The sequence below is a fragment of the Lissotriton vulgaris genome, chromosome 7 (assembly GCF_964263255.1).
Source record: "Lissotriton vulgaris chromosome 7, aLisVul1.2, whole genome shotgun sequence".
NCBI classification, from domain to species: domain Eukaryota; kingdom Metazoa; phylum Chordata; class Amphibia; order Caudata; family Salamandridae; genus Lissotriton; species Lissotriton vulgaris.
In genome coordinates this window covers 1,122,827,866-1,122,845,270 of record NC_141695.1, presented here as the reverse complement: position 1 = coordinate 1,122,845,270, position 17,405 = coordinate 1,122,827,866, and positions in this window count along the sequence as shown.

Below are 17,405 nucleotides of genomic sequence, written 5' to 3'. Positions count from 1 at the left end.
GAAGCTGAAGTATGAGGGGTTGCAATGTAGATCTTTTTGGAGAGAGTTCCAGATTGTAGGCGCATTACCGGAGAAAGATTGTAATTGGGTAGATTTCTTGTTAACCAAAGGAGGAACCAGTAAAAGAGCATTGGTGCTCCTCAATTCTCTAGAGCAGCCCGTTTTGTGAAGTCTTTGTGAGAGATACAGTGGGGTTTGAAGTTGTAAGGCTTTATGTGTAATGTATGCGGTCTTGTAGCTGGATCAGCCATCAATGGGAAGCCATTGGAGATCTTTGAGGATGGGGAGATGTGATCGGACCTCTTGCAATCGGAAATAAGCCTGGCCAACAGGTTAAGGACAGATTTGATAGGGGCTAAGTGTATTTGGGTGTTTTCCGAAGAGCAAGGCGTTACCATAGTCTAATCTGGAGAGAACTAATGATTGGACAACAGATTTAAAATCATCCACGGGAATGAAGGGTTTGATTTTCCTGAGGTGATGTAGGGAAAAGAGGGCGCCTTTAGCTGCGTTTTTTTATGTGGGGAGAAAGGCTGATGTTTTGTTCAATGCTAATTCCGAGATTTAACTGAGCTCAATGAGGCCAAGGAGCAGTTGAGAGCTTTGAGGTCGGAGAGCCAGTGTAGGATGGGGAGCCTGTTGTTTTTGGGGGTTAAGAAAATTACTTCAGTTTTTTAGAATTGAGTTTCAGGTGATTGTGATGGAACCATTGTTGAATCTTAGTCAGGGTTTCATTTAGGTGCAGAATGTCTGCATGAGATTTGATTTTATAGTAAATTTGGGTATCATCAGCATAGAGGTGGTAGTTGATACCTGCATTCTTTAGAATGAAGGTGAGGGGCTCCATGAAGAGGTAAATAGAGCTGGAGAGAGAATAGACCCCTGAGGAACACCCAGGGAGACAGGCATAGGTTTAGATAGGCAATTGCTGATTTTAATTTGTTGGGTTCTGTGCTGGAAGAAGGAGGAAAACCATTCGAGAACATGACCATTGAAGCTAAATCGATTTTTGAGTGTGTTGAGTAAGGTAGGGTGGCTGACAGTATCGAAAGCAGCGAAGAGGTCCAGGAGGATGAGAAGGGAAGCCTCCCCCTCGCGAGGGAGTGACGGATATCGTGAACAATGTTGAGCATCACGGTTTCTGTACTACAGCCCTTTCGGAAGCCTGACTGTAATGTATCAAAAAGATTGAATGCGTCAATATGTTTGTCCAGTTGTCGTAGGATGCATTTTTTGAGGGCCTTGGAAAGAAGAGGCAGGTTGGAAATCGGACGCACATTGTTATGGTCGGTAGGGTCGGAAGTAGCATTTTTGAGGATGGGAGAGATTTGGCCAAGTTGGAGGGAAACAGGGACACAGCCGGAGGCCAAGGAGGAGTTGATGATGGAAGTCCATTAAGGAGAGATTATATACTTTAAATCTTGGACGAGGTTGGCGGGGAGCAGGTCAAAGGTATGAGAGGAGGGAGTTTAGAGATGATGTTGAGGACTACTTGTTCCGTAACTGGGCAGAAGTAAAGCCAGGATGCGTTATTTTTGGGCTGACGGGTGGTGGAATAGGGGAGAAGAACAGAGTCTGGAGGGGGCTAAAGTGAACAAGGTGACTTGGGAGGGGCGGTATGTAGGGGTGAGGAGCCCTGTGGAGGGGGAGTAACCACAAAGGAAAGATCAATCTTGGAAATTTTATCAGAAAAGAAGTTAGCAGTTTCTATACATCTTTTGGTAGTGGCAATCAATTTGGGGGGAGCCAACGCTGTTTGATTTTTGATAATGTTGAATAGTTCCCTAGGTCTATTCTTAGCTCGTCGAGTAGGGTGCGGAAGAAGGAGGCCTTTTCGTTGTGGATATGTTTTTTGTAATTACCCCGGGCCAAACTGAGGAGGGCAAGGTTTGGGAGGGAGGGATGTTGTTTCCAAGAGCGTTCTGTTAACCTAAGCGCATGTCTCTCGATGTTGAGATCAGCATTAAACCAGGATTTTGCTGGGATGTTTCTTTGAGATTTTGATTTGGCAGGGGCAATTTGGTTAAGGACCTCGATGATGAATTTGTTGTAGTGTTCAGTAAGATCATTAGCATTTTGTGAGGGAGGAGGACGTTGAAGTTTTGCTTCAATTTCAGTCTCCAGTTCACCCTGAGGAATAAGATGAAGGTTTCTGGATATTTTCATGTGGTTGGCGTTTTTGGAGAGAAGAGGAGGGGTCATGTTGTTGATAGTGAAGAGAATAAGGTGATGGTCTAACCAATCAATGGGGACAATGTGCGAAAGGGAGGCCAAATCTTTGCTAGTGATGATGGCGTCAAGAGTGGCTCCTTTTGAGGAGGAGCTACGCCGCGACTCAAGATGGCCGCATAGGATCCCGGCTCCGCCGACCTCCGCTGGCGGCTCGTCTATCCTGTTGTTTATCCTCCACCCACGCCCCATGCCTGGATGTATGAAGGTCACCTGATGCCAACGGTGCTGTCCCGGACTTCCTACCTTGTTCGGCGGCGGACTTATGTTGTGTCCCATCTTCGGCCTACTCCTGGTGCTGCTGCCGGGACCTTTATTTCTGGACTGTCTGAGCGGGAACTGATCAACATCAGCTGTGAGACCGAGATTGTGGCCGGTCTTCCGGATCTGAATAATGCTTTCCAATCTCGACTTGTGACCTTGTTGATGGATGGTACCGGTGATGAGACATCGTGACGTGCTGTGATCCTCCTGCACCATGGCCGGGGGTTGTTTGCCTGACCCTCGTTCCCCGGTCCGGGGGCTGACGGGCTGCACCCACGGCCGGTGACTGTGTTGAGCATGCCAGTTTGGGGCGCCCCTGTTGTTGATATCGCTGAATGTGTGCCCGGAGTCCGGCGATGTGGGCTGGAGATTGTGTCCCCCTCTGTCCCATGGGCCCCGGGATGGTGGGGATGGATGACGCACATTCATTGAGCTCCGTAATGGCGGCGCTTGGGGCACTCCGCTCACAATTCACCGTCACATATGTCTCTCTGGCGGCAAAGCTGGATGATGTCTGCTCGCGACCGGCCAATGAGGCCGCAACACCTGAACAGCAGTTCGCGGTCCAGTCAAGCGATTTGCCCCGCCATCTTAAGGTGCCCGAGCGGCAGCCCGACTTTGCTCTGCTGGGAGCCGGTCTCACTTCTCCTTTACCCGCTACAATGCCTGGTCTTCCCTTCACGTTTCCTAACCTATGGAATATCATCGCTGGAGGTTCTGATCGTCAATGTAGAGTCTCAGGGTCCTGTCGAAGGGGCCTGCCATTCTTCTTCATCCCGACTCGTCTGTCTCGGACTGCCATGGATGCTTCGTCTGCCTCTGGTCGGGTGTGGCTTGGTTGGTGCGTGCCCCGGAACGGATCCGCACTCGTCAGGGCTGATTATGACTGTACTTTGCTTTTGTCCCTCGCCATTGCTTTGGACTACTTGAGACGCTTCCTCTGATTGCATTAGTTGTGACTTTGGCGATAGATCACCCCGTGAAATTTGCAGGGTTGACTTTTATTTTCCTATGATTCTTCAGTTCACTTTTGCCGGGATTGCACCAAGTATCTCACCGGGCCTGGGGTGGGATGGGGGGGTTTCTTGTTGATGATCATCTTTCCCGTGATAATGCCGAATGCTTGCTTTGTTTGACTATTATTGTGCCTCTGGAAGGTCACTGCCGGCGGGGGGTGCCGGGTGCCCGGGAGTGTGTCTGTTTCTCTCCTCCTCCACTTCTTATACTTTTTCCCTTCTGTGGGGCAGTGTCGGGGCGACAGGCACGCTGTTAGTGGGTTAGGCCGTAGCCATTACAGGGGTGCAGGGTGGCGGGTGCGGGGGGGGTTTGTTATTTTAGTTTGTTTTGTTCTATGGTCCCTATCGCTCTTTTCCGGCTTTGGGAGGGTTCTTTCCTCTTTAGTAGGGTTGGCTGTCTCTTGGTCTTGCACCTTTTTCTTTCTGGTGTCTCAAAAAGCCTCTGTTTCCCTGTTCTTGGGGGGTGGGCTCTCTGGGGCGATACCTAGACATGTTGCTTTTTGTAATGTTGCTTATTGTCCAGTCTTACCGCCGCGGCTGCCTAGATTATATAGTTGCTGTAGTCACAGCCTATCTCCGACTGTAAATGGGGTACGTCCCCCTTGTCTCTTTTGTGTATTTCTCATGTAAGGTGTGATGTCCTTGTTGTTGCAGCCCCTACTCCTCTTCTAAAATTTGAAAATGAAAACCTCATATCCTGTGTTGTGAGTCTCACAGTCAAGCCTGGTGTACCTTGTAATATCCTGATTATTGATTGGCCTAAGTTTTTCCTGCTCTCATTGATTGTCTTTGCGGCCGGCCATGGTGGTTGTGGGCCTGCACTTGTATCTCCTTCTTTTTCGAATAAAGGTTTTCAAAAAAAAAAAAGTGGCTCCTTTGTTATGTGTTGGGTAATGGCAGAGTTGATTCATTTCAGTAACTTCAAGTATATCATTGAGGATGATGACCGAGGGATCAGTCTTATTGTTCCAGCGAATATTGAAGTCTCCAAGAAAGATGTTTTTTGAGTTGCAAATCGAGGCTTGGGAAAGTAAGTCAGACAGTTTATCCACAAAGGTCAGCGGGTCAACAGGGGGATGGTAAATGTTGTGCAGTCGAATAGCAGGGGCCCCCCGGGCTTCAAGTTCAACTATCATGTACTCAAAGGAGGTTTGATCAGGGTACTTAACAAAGGAGAGTGGAAGTTCATCTTTATAAATAATGGCTAGGCCACCTCAAATTTTGTTAAACCTATCTTTTCTGAGGATAGAGTAACCCGGGGGAGAGAGCATGTCAAGAATAGAAGAGGAGTGAGCCATGAGCCAGGTTTCTGTAAGAAAGGCAATGTTGATGCCTTCATTGAGGATAGTCTCAGATATTTTGATAGTGTTTCGTGCGGCTGACCTACAGTTGATCAGCATGCAGTTGAGGGGTTTGTGGTTGGTATCAGGGGGGTTTCCTGGGTGGATAGTGGTGAATTAGGGGAGGACTGGGCGATCCAGGGGAGGTAGGGGTGCGGCTTATCCCCAAGATCACAGGAATAGTGGAGTGAAGTGTAGAAGGATCAGTAGAGGCAGTGAGTAGTGGAGGTGGCTTAGGTGAGCCAGTGGCGTTAGGACTGGTGCTTCTCCCTAGGATCGCTGGAGTAGTCGTGGGCGGTAAGTGAGAGTCAACAGTCATAGAGTTGGAGGGGTAGGAAATATTTAGATCTCCAGGGTCCGGGTAGGAGAGCTGGTTCATTGATTGGGTTGGGATAAGGAGGCGGTTACCATGGAGACCCTCAGATGGTCTGTCATAAGGAATGGTACTTCTTTGTGGAGGAAAAGAAGAGTTGGTATGATCGTTGCCGATAGGGACGGGAAGATTGACAGGTTTAGTATCAGAGAGGGCGTTAAAGTCTTTCCTGAGTGATGAAAATTCCAAGGCCAAGATAGAAAGGTGGAGTTTGATGTTAAGGAGCGATTGGGTTACAAACTTGTACGGTAAGGAGGAAAATGGGTCAGTGGAGTGAAGGGCATGTTCGGCGTTAGCCGGGGAGGGAGGATTGGGGGGTGGATAAGGAGGGAACACAGGAGGCAGGGAGTGAGGGGTGTTCCAGATGTTAGGCTGAGGAGGGATTTTGGCGGGGAACCCCCCAGTACCAGCAGCCTGATAGATGCTATGAGGAGAGGAAGGGGAGAAGGGCAAGAGAAGAGAGATCTATATGAGATTGGGGATCAATAAGAAAAGATAGGGTTGGAATCCCTCGATGGCCCGGCTGTAGGGGTGATGGTGTGAGGGGACTCAATGAGTAGGGGGGTAGGGGAAGGAAGATCAGCCAGTGGGGGATGATGGTACTGAAAAGGAAGAAGGAAGTGTTTGGGGTAGGGAGGCAGAGCGTCACTAGGAGAGGAGAGGGTTTGGGTGGCTGAGAGGGATGATGGAGAGTCGGGAGAGGGAAGGGGGTCTGGAGAAGAAATGGGAGAGAAGATTTGGGTGGGCGAATAAGATGGGGAAGAGTCAGGAGAAAGAGAGGATGCTACTGTAGCGGCGGGTTCAAAGGTCTGGGATTGGGAGGCTTCGCAGTAAGCCGGAGGATGAGGAGGAGATAGGGTTGGTGTTGGGGAAGTGAACTCGGGAGGCCTACCTGTGGGTGTCCGGCAGTAGGCGTGAGGGCAGGGGTGTTTTGGTCAATAGGAGAGGAGAGGGTTTGGGTGACTGAGAGGGATGATGGAGAGTAGGGAGAAAGAAGGGAGGCTGGAGAGGAAAAGGGATAGAAGATTTGGGTGGGTGAAAAAGATGAGAAGAGTCGGGCAAGAGAGAGGATACTACTGAAGCGGCGGGTTCAATAGTCTGGGATTGGGAGGCTTTGAAGTAAGACGGAGAATCAGGTGGGGATGGGATTAGTGTTAGAGGAAGTGAACTCGGGAGGGCTACCTGGGGGTGTCCGGCAGTAGACATGAGGGCAGGGGAGGTTAGCAGGTCATATAGTTCCTCTGCCTACACGGAGTGTTTTACTACGCTGACTGCACTCCATTATGGCTCTATGAGGAATGGGGACTCAGAGTCAGGTTTTACTAGACCGTGATTGCACCAAACCAGCAGCGGCAAAAGATGGACATGCAGTCATGGAGGGAGCACATAATGCCGCTCTGTACTGCACTCTGGCATGTGACCATCCCTATGGCCGTACCTTGGTGAAGCGGTCTCCAGCTGGACTGCACCTGAAAAGCAGACAGATTAAAGATCAGATTAAGCCTTTTCTCCACAATGGGTGGTGAAGCTAGTCTCTGAGCACCATTCGGTCATGCAGGGCCAATCAGTGCTTTTATTTGGTGCACTGCCTCAGCTGTGTGGGATTTGTTTTCGGAGTCAGGTAGCACTAGGCTGTGATCACGCCAGTCTGGCAGCAGCTTTACAACTTCGATGCCGATACAAAGGGACCTTAAAAGGCCAACGTTCACTGTACTGTAAGTGGTATATGCTGCGTAAAGGCAAAGGTCTATGCAGTTGAACTGGGACTATGAACTTTAAAAGTGCTTGCTAAATCTAAGCAGAATCACCCTGGGTTGGCTAGAAAAAAAGATAGTAAGTAAACTGGTTATTTGCAAACTCGAAACAGTCTGGGACTGTTGCAAAAGATTAACGCGAGCCACTTGAAAAGTGGGGACTTAGGGCCTTAAAACGTCACTGGATACAGGGCGACAGGCAGAAAAGATGCTGGTGGCGGCGCGATGTGCCTAGTTTACAGTGGACACGAGCACTCTTGCAGTTTCTGCGATTGGCATTTAATGGCGTTGCACATTTTGCCTTGCACTCAGGAGAGGTTTCACAACTTTATCTTTCACTAGTAGCCACTCAAGCGCACACACGCAGGCACGCACTCATGCTGCATGCGCGCGCACACACACATTCTTACAGACGCTCATTAAAATCAGATGTACCCTACTAATTTCCGTCCCCTGTGCTCCAGTGTCTAATATCAATTAAACCGGTGTTAATTTCACGGTAGTACGAGGAAATGTCATGCGACAGATGCGCTTCTGAGCAAGTCCCCGCGGAAGAATACTCTCCTAGTGATGCGGTCCAGCTTCCAGTACTAATGGTGGACGGACACAGTAGATATTTTTCATTGCAGATGACAGTTGGGCACTCCAAATTGCACTCAGGCTGTTGCAAAGTCAGAACAATATTGCAGTTAGCATCTGAGAATTCTGTCAGGTAGAAGAGTGTGGGCGAGGAAAAAACACGCCAAAAATGTTAGTTGTTCGTGCCGTTAAAGAAACTCCTGGATGACATATTTGAAAGTATAAGTAGTGTATCGCCTCCGCAGAAAGGCACCTAATCGCCTGAATGTACAAGCGTGGAAATGTTTTTTGAGGAAAAACAAACAAATTGGCAGCCTGGAGTGAAAGAAATGGAAATGCTCATCAGAAAATAAGAGCTTTGCTGACAGGCAACCAGACAAGCCTTTGCTTCTGAAAGTCAGAGAGTTGCAATTAAAGGTATTCGCTGGCAGCAGGGCCGGAGTCCAGAAAGCACTGAAACCTTTTAAAACTATCAAAGTCTGAGTAAACATCTTCTAGTAAAATTGGCATGGGACGCAGAGAACAGAAAATATTCCACCGGCCAGGCAGAAGGTTTGGGAAGCAAAAACGTGATGGGTGTACTTTTTGAGAGAGTCTCGCAACTGGCAAGGAGCTAGAAGTGTGCAAAGCTTTTAGTTGGCCAGTGATGGTTTACAATGTTTTCAAGTTACAAGCAGGGATCAATTTGCGCAGGTGTCTCTTGGAAATGGGCACAGACACTTTTTTTTTTTTTAGACTGGACTTATTTTACATAATCAGACTTTGACCAAGCGTGAGACATAGAAAGGCAGAAAAGAGCGAAAGAAGGGTGGGGGAGGTAGAAGAAGCTAGAACAACAGTCACAAAGGAAGAAACCAAAGGTGAAAACGACTTTGGAAGTGTGAGATAAAGAGGGTGAGTGCGTATGGTGGAGGAAGAACGGAGTCATGTGTTGGATTAAAGAAGGGTCTGCCTTAATATTTGACATTTGGCAGCACAGATGCAGGGTTCATAAAAACTTTGGATTCCTACACTTTTTTTTTTACTTTAGAACAACTTAGCAGGCAATGGCATTGGTTTTAACGATTGTCATGTGTAGACTCAAAATTAGTGGAAGGCCTTGTCACCACGTCCAAACCTCAAGGTTATTTGAGTTCTGTGTATACTTGCTAGTGATGTCAGTGTAGTTGAGCCCACAAAAAAGCCTTTATCCACAATATCAATATTCTACAGCTACCACAGTGTTTCTTAATCCCTCCCAGTGCTTCTCGCATCATTTATGCAAGTGAGCTTAGATGTCTACCTATGAAAACGTGTTTTTCAAGATTAGCAAATTCTGGCAATATCTATCCAAAAACTACCGTTTCCCATTCCTGGATATAACCAGTTTTATGTGCCTCTGGACAGTGTTTGTGCTTTCCACTCATCTGTTTTGGATAGATGAGTTTAAAATCATTCTCTAGCTAATACCATTCTCCCATCCGCATTCATTGCAAAAATCCTTTACATTTGTTCAAGATAAAGATTTACCTCCTTGATGCTCATTAAATAGTATCCTATAATAATCAAACCATATGCGTTTTCGGTTTAACCACATAATATAGTACTCAATTTTTTTCTAGGGAGTCATGCTGCTTTTCACTTTCCATAACCCAAGATATTCTTGCCTATGTACAATATAAGCAAGCCATGGGCACTGAATAACTACTTCCTAGCACTTGATGAGTCAGCCAAATATTTATTCCACGTCTCCATTTGATGTTTACTTCCCGCTAAGGCGCGATTTTGAGGAACCAATTTTGACCTAAATGCAAGGTATGTCTGTAACTAACTAACTAACTAACTAACTAACTAACTAACTAACTAACTAACTAACTAACTAACTAACTAACTAACTAACTGACTAACAAGCTAAATGAATAAATTAAGTAGAGACTTCGGTTGCTTTTACAATGTACAGTCGCAGTTTAGTACAGCATGTCCAGGAATTGTCAACATTTGATTTCCAATTTCTATTCCTCCCTTTTTCCCTGTAGTGTGGAATAATATTATTCAAGGCCTTTGCACTACTATGTAGTCAAGGTGCCACCCTAGAATGTCATGAATTCGGGGAATGGGGTTAGTTAGCTGGCAGTGCTGAAATGCCCACTTCCAATCTTGAATGACAAGATAGCTCCCTGTCACACAACTGCCATTTTAACGTGCTAAGCTTTCATTAAATGAATCTGTGCATTCTGGAAGCTGTCATTTAGGTTGTTACAACTGAATACGCAGGACACGTGCACCCAAAAAAAACAAGTATTCGCAATGCAGTAGCTCTCGCATTTGTGAGAGTTTAAGTTTTTAGCATTGTAATTGACAATGCTTTTTATTTATGTTTTAAAGACTAACACAGAAATAAAAGGCAATGTCATTCACAATGCCGGTAGCTGAAACTCTCGCAAATGCAAGATCTAGTGCATTCCAAATGTCACACATGCAAGCAGACTCAGGCACATACACAAGCATACACACAAAAATACACACACAGGCGCGCACACACACATACAGGCGGACATGCACACAGACTCATTAAAGAGTTAATAAACAAGCCCAAGTTAAAGAAAAGGCAAGAAATGTGGTTTCTAATCGCACACAGGAAAATGAGTCTGTAAACTGTGTGAGTGCCTTAAGTCTAAAAAATGGACGCGGGTACCCTTATCAGCCATGTAACAAAGTTTTGGTGAGCGTAGTGCCCACCAGCTGCTTATCGTTGGTTGTCAGCCGCCATGTCAAAACATGAACCACGTTGGATACTGTGTTGTAAAACAAAACATAATAACAGCAACGTGGCCGGTGTTCCGAGAGTCACTGTATCCCCGTGTGTGGCTGCACCCCCTACGTCACGGGGCGGAGAAGGGCAGAGAGCGCCCGCGGGGTCCTTGTGCCAACATTGTTTACAGCCTCGAGCCGCCAGCAGCCCGAGGCGGTGTACAAGGCTGGAACAGTTCTAAATTCATTTTAATTAATGTCATGTTAATCACCATCTATGATGGAGATTTGATTACAGCAGGAAAGGGAGAGGGGTCTGAGAAGAAGTCCAAGTGAGGCCGATCAGATGGACCGATAGCAAGGAAAGGCTAAAGAATTGAGGACATTTACTGGGGATACGCTGAGAGCTGTCAGAAATGGAATTTGTTTAACACTTACATTTTAAATAAATATGTAGCAGCTTTAATGCAGGGCAATACCGGCCTGCAGGTGGGGGGTACAGAGACGGGCTGTGTACAGAGGTCGGCACAAGGACCCCGCGGGCGCTTTCTGCCCGAGACGCGAGCCATGTTCGAATAGAGCATGCGCAATGATGATGACATGGAATGATGGTGGGCGTGGTACTACGTCATCGGCCGTAATGTGCGCATGCGTACGTATGCGCAAAACAGGGGGGGCCACTGCCTCACGGGGGGCAGCGGATTATGGAACACCGGCCGCCCGCCATGTTAAAAGTGCGTTGGGCCACCGTGTTAAAACATGAAGCGTGTCAGGCGCCTTGTTTGAAAACAATTGCTACAAAAGAAAATAATTAAAATAAAACGGCGGCCGGAAGTGTTATTTTTTATATTTATCTCCTTTTGTAGAAATTGTATCACACCTCGCTTTAGGCATTTAAAGCTAAAGGCTGGCATGCCGAGATTGCGACAAAAGTAAATAAATGGAAAAGAAATGCAGTGACTGCCCGCATTTTTCTATTTATTTACTTATGTAGCAATTGCGGCACACCAGCCTTTAGCTTTAAACGACTGAAGCTAAAGCGCAGCAGGACGTGAATGCTAATAAAGCAAATAAATACAAATTAAAAAGGGGTGCTGCTACTAAAAAAGTAAATAAATACTGAAAAAACTGCTTTACTTTGTACTTGCAGGTTGCAGGAAAGCACTGAGTGGGTGAAATAGGGGAAATCATTAAAGAAAATAGTGCTCACAGACTGTAGATAAAACAAACTGTGTAACAACACAATTAAAATGGGCGAACTTCAAGTCCATACCTGAATACAGCATGCCTCGCAGAACAGCACATGCGCTGCCTAGGCTCGACCTAAAAAGATTTGCAAAAGGAACTTCCTGCTACTCTCCTTTTTGTTTTTGAGGTCATGTTGAGAAATGGGTTTATGATTTTTACAAGTGTGACACATTCACTGTTTGTTTGAAAGAGTTGCTTATCAATTCTCTCATGATCACTCCAAAATGCAAAGAGGAAGTCAAACATCGTTTCCGTAACCATTGTTCAGATCTGAGGCATCACAGTGCTCAGCCTAAAATGTCATTCGCAAGATATGTAACGTTTTCTACCACAGCCAAATTAGAACCATATCTTGTCTCAATTATAAATCATATCTCTCGCTGTTGCCTCACCCTTTTCAGATTTTGCATGATACATTTCAAGGTTGTCTCCCCCCTCAATGTGTATGGCCACATGATTTACCCCATGCTGGTGCGACCATTCAGCAAAAAAAAACACTTGTTACTTTACACTTTTCTGTCCACTATATGCAGTACCTAGAAGCTCATTTTTAATGCCTGTTTTAAAGAAATCGAAATTGAGAACCCATAGGGAAGGCCTTGTGTTTCTACAGAACCTTTCTACTATAGAAACATACTATGCAGTGCTACATTTTTTTAGTAGGGAATTCGTTATTAGAAACAGGTATGAGGTACTCCTTCCAAGTTTGCTGGAATGACCCTGCTCCACACTAGCTGCTGCATAGATATTTTTATGATTTTAGTTTTTTTTAGTTAATAATGTTTTGCATATTGAATGTTGTGTGTATGAATTTTGTTACTATGCCCTTTCTACACGACATAAATTCTTCTGATGTAATGATATTTTAACAATTTTACTTTCAAGCTGAAACAGGAGATGCAGGGAAGACAGTCACCTTCAGTTCGTTTTAGCAGAAGCCATTGAAGAAGGGATAGACTCCCGAAACCGGTCTGGCTGAACATGAACTGAAGGTGACTGTCTTCCCTGCGTTTCCTGTTTGCAGCTGCTCCCAAAAGAAATGGATTCACATTTTTCAATCCTGTGGCTTCTTCCACAGAGGGCTAAAACTTTACGTTGGTATATATATATATATATTAGCTCCAAAATCCCAGGAAAATCAATCCTAAAGGAAGGTAGCACACACAGGGGAGGTTCCACAAAGATTTAATAAGGAAACCAACAGCAACATATATATATATACATATTATTAACAAAACATATACAATATTTTTTCCGTAGGATAGCGAGAGGGTAAATTTACTATTCACACTCCAGAGAGTGCAACAGTAGGAAAAGCGTTGGATAGCGTAGGGGTTAAATTTACTATTCCCACTCCAGAGAGCGCAACAGTAGGGAAAGCGTTGGATAGCGTAGGGGTAAAAATTACTATTCCCACTCCAGTGAGTGCAACAGTAGGGAAAGCGTTGGATAGTGTAGGGGTAAAAATTACTATTCCAACTCCAGAGAGTGCAACAGTAGGGCAAGCGTTGGATAGTGAGAGGGTAAAAATTACTATTACCACTCCAGAGAGAGCAACAGTAGGGAAAGCGCTGGATAGCGTAGCGGTAAAAATTACTATTCCCACTCCAGAGAGCGCAACAGTAGGGAAAGCATTGGATAGCGTAGGGGTAAAAATAACCATTCCCACTCCAGAGAGTGCAACAGTAGGGAAAGCGTTGGATAGCGTTGGAGTAAAAATTACTATTCCCACTCCAGTGAGGGCAAAGTAGGGAAAGCGTTGGATAGCGTAGGGGTAAAAATTACTTTTCCCACTCCAGAGAGTGCAACAGTAGGGAAAGCGTTGGATAGCGTAGGGGTAAAAATTACTATTCCCACTCCAGTGAGTGCAACAGTAGGGGTAAAAATTACTATTCCAACTCCAGGGAGTGCTTCAGTAGGGAAAGCGTTGGAGAGCGTAGGGGTAAAAATTACTATTCCTTCTCCAGTAAGTGCAACAGTAGGGAAAGCGTTGGATAGTGTAGGAGTAAACATTTACTATTCCCACTCCAGTGAGTGCAACAGTAGGGAAAGCGCTGGATAGCGTACGGATAAAAATTACTATTCCCACTCCAGTGAGGGCAACAGTAGGGAAAGCGTTGGATAGCGTAGGGGTAAAAATTACTATTCCCACTCCAGTGAGTGTAATAGTAGGGAAAGTAAATACTTCATATATAAATATAAATAACATAAATATTAATACCAATTACAAAATAACAAAATAATTAACCTCTTAAGTGCTTCGAACGTTCGGCAGCCAACGGCACCACTACCTCAGGAGTGCTGCCGTCGGCCCTTGAACGTTCGAACCTCATAGCTGCAATGGAACGTCCAGCACTGGAGCAGAACGTTCCATAGCCGTTATGAGGTTAAAATATTTTACAATGTTTTAAAACATATTATTTAATCAATTAAAATTACAAATACAAATTAAATAATAATAAAAATGATCTACTAATATTAATTATTTACCAATTACCAATAAATTAATTTACAATATAAAAATAAATAACAATTAGACACAAAAAAATATTTAAAAAATGTAATTACTTACAATTAAATTACTTCCCAAGCTATTCCCCTGTAAACACACAACCCACTACAGAAAATAATGTAATAAAAGTAACATATTTATCAATTACAATACATTACCAATTATATTCTAATTAATTACCAATTAATAATTAATTAACAATTAATTATAAATAAATACCAATAAATAAATTAACATATTTAATTAACTATAATTAAATTACTTCCCACCCTATTCCCGTATAAACCCACAACCCGCTACAGAAAATAAATTACTAAAATTAACATATTTATCAATTAATCAATTAAAACTAATTACCAATTATATTTGAATTAATTACCAAATAAAAATTAATTAAGAATTAATTCTAAAGAAATACCAATAAATAAATTAACATATTTAATTAATTATAATTAAATTACTTCCCACCCTATTACCCTATAAACCCACAACCGCTACAGAAAATAAATTACTAAAATTAACATATTTATCAATTAATCAATTAAAATTAATTACCAATTATATTTTAATTAATTACCAATTAATAATTAATTACCAATTAATTCTAAATAAATACCAATAATTAAAATAACATATTTAATTAATTATAATTAAAATACTTCCTACCCTATTCCCCTATAAACCCACAACCCGCTACAGAATTATATTACACAAAAATTAAAAATTAATATCAACTTACCTTGAATTCGATATTTTTGTTGTCTTTATTATGTCTAGTCCATATTATGTCCATTCTATATTTTTGATTCGATATTATGTCCATTCTATTCATTATTAAAATGTTGTAGTCGATATTTTAGTAGTCTATATTATGTCTAGTCGATATTTTGTCTATTCTATATTTTTTACTCGATATTATGTCTAGTCGATAATTAAAACTCAATATTTTGTCTCTATACCGAGCACAACAGTAAGTCAGGCCTTTTTAGTAGTGAACTACCTTTCCAGAAGCACACGCATACACAGTGATCATGAAAGAGATCAGGTGCATGTTAACCATAAAAGCAGAGCTCACATTTAGTTCCTTATTGCAAAATACTTTCAGCCGTTAGGAGCATCCGTGTCCTCACCAGCGTATTCCCTTTTTTTTCTGCTTATTTCCACAGCGACTCCTTAGATTGGTTCTGGATTCCCCCTGATGTTTTGCTCCCTGACCTGCTACATTGATGTAAAGAGTGTGATTTCGTTTATGTATATGTCTTGATTTGCCCTACTGTGTTGCTTATTTGAACTGCTGTCTTCATTGGAATTAGAAAGTAACTTGATTCCTGGACTACTATGGATTTCCCATTTGCAAAACACCTTTGGTCTTTTGTGAATTTGAAAGATTGCAACTTTTTCCCCTTTTGGAATTTTTCAAATGTGTTGACTCTGAATTACAAGGATTCCTCATGGTTGGAACTGTAATCTCTCTTTTCATCCTAATATTGTGTTGCCTGTAGTAAACTAATTCCAGCAAAGAGTTATGTCTGATCATCGCATGAATGTGTTCCAGCGCAAACTTGGTAAATCTTTTAATGTACGCTTACTCTGCTTATGACTCTAACTGTAAAGGGCGCTTTACAATTAGACAATCTGCAGCATTTCCATTTCCCACAAAGATAATTATTCTCTGATAACACCACCGATAGGAGAGTGGAAATTAGGGTGGGCAAAACATGTTAACTGTCCAATGAGGACAATTAATTAACAGCTAACTCACAAATCTGAGATTAGATTTGGGTAAACTATTCTCAAAACCATGCTCTAGATATAAAGATCAGCAACGGGAAGACCCAACCTCCTGAAGAAGTTAAGTCAGGCTAGATTCATGCAGACCAAAAGTTTTGCAACAGCAACACAGAACAAAAGAAGAAATACTTGATGATCTGGCAAAGTTTGCTGATTTTCCCCACAACGCATTTAAGGCCTCAGTAAAATAGTACAGTTTAAAAGGAATAACCAACAAGACTCAATAATAAACTCAGACAGGTATCAGATTAATTTGATTGTTGTGTTAAAGATCCAAAATTATTAGCCTTAAGCAGGCTTTTGAAAATTTTAGTTAAGAATATCACAGCTTGCATTAAAGCATTAAACATTTAGGCAAGGCTTTATCGTATGGTTATTACCTGAATCAGTTTACAGAGTCCCACTACTATTGGGGCAGAAGGATAGGTCGTTTGCCTAACAGCTCAAATCCTACAAGGAAGGGGAAAGGGTTCAGATTTAAAGTCAATTAATGGCAAGTCCATTAGCATAGAAAAAAAACATAACAAAAAATGAATATGGTTTGGTAAAGAAGGTTTCAGTATATCATCTACTGACTTTAGGATCAGCAAAGCTATCCAGAAGTAAAAAGATAGATCTTAGTAATCATAAGAATCGATCAGCACAGTGGCCTCTCACAAGGGTAAAAGAAAAAGTATGGCCTTTGCACCAAGAAGCAAAAATGTTGCCTCTCCTTTGGGGTTTCGTCGTTTGTAAAGACTCTAGCAAATTCTAGTGATGTAGCATCACACCACCATTTAAAGACTGTCATATGCTCAAATTCAATTAATGTCACCTAGGACAGTCACACCAGTGAGATGCTATCCCATGCTGGTCATGAGAAACAAATGATTTGAAAGCCCATATATGCCTAAAATCAGTGAAAAAGAAATGCAAAGTATCTATCTATAGCAACAGCTCAAATCCTGTTCCCACAAGAATATTAGTGAATTTGTGAATAAGTGAACATTGAAGGAACATTTAGGAATGTTGACATGTATACATGTACATAAAAAATAAACAACATTTCACTGGTTGTAAATGGTCGATTGTATTAGGACAGGGCAAAGGTCAGCATTAGAGAAAAAGCATTTTCGAAAACGCCTTTTAGTTAGCATCACACTTTAAATGAAATAATCTGTAAATCATTATCAAATGTAAAGCAATATATCATTTCAAATGGGGAATATGTCGAACATTCACCAGAGATTATTACATGGAAACTCCTAACATTAGAAATTCCCTACCACAATTTTTCTCAACATTAATATGTGTACCATTTTCTAAGTTCATACTACCACATTTGTTTTTCACTTTTCATAAACTATAGAATCTTTAGTATACAAAATGTCAAGATTGTACCTAATTTCTACACATTTTTGCACCGACTTTTCTAAAAGGTGCATTCTAACAAAAAGCATTAGGAACACTAGGCCTCTTTAATAATAGCAACATTTTCATCAATAAATGCTAATAAACAAGATGTTCATTAAAAAAACTTTTATTAGTGCAACTCGTTTATCTGAATTAGTAGTATTGCTTAGTATGTAT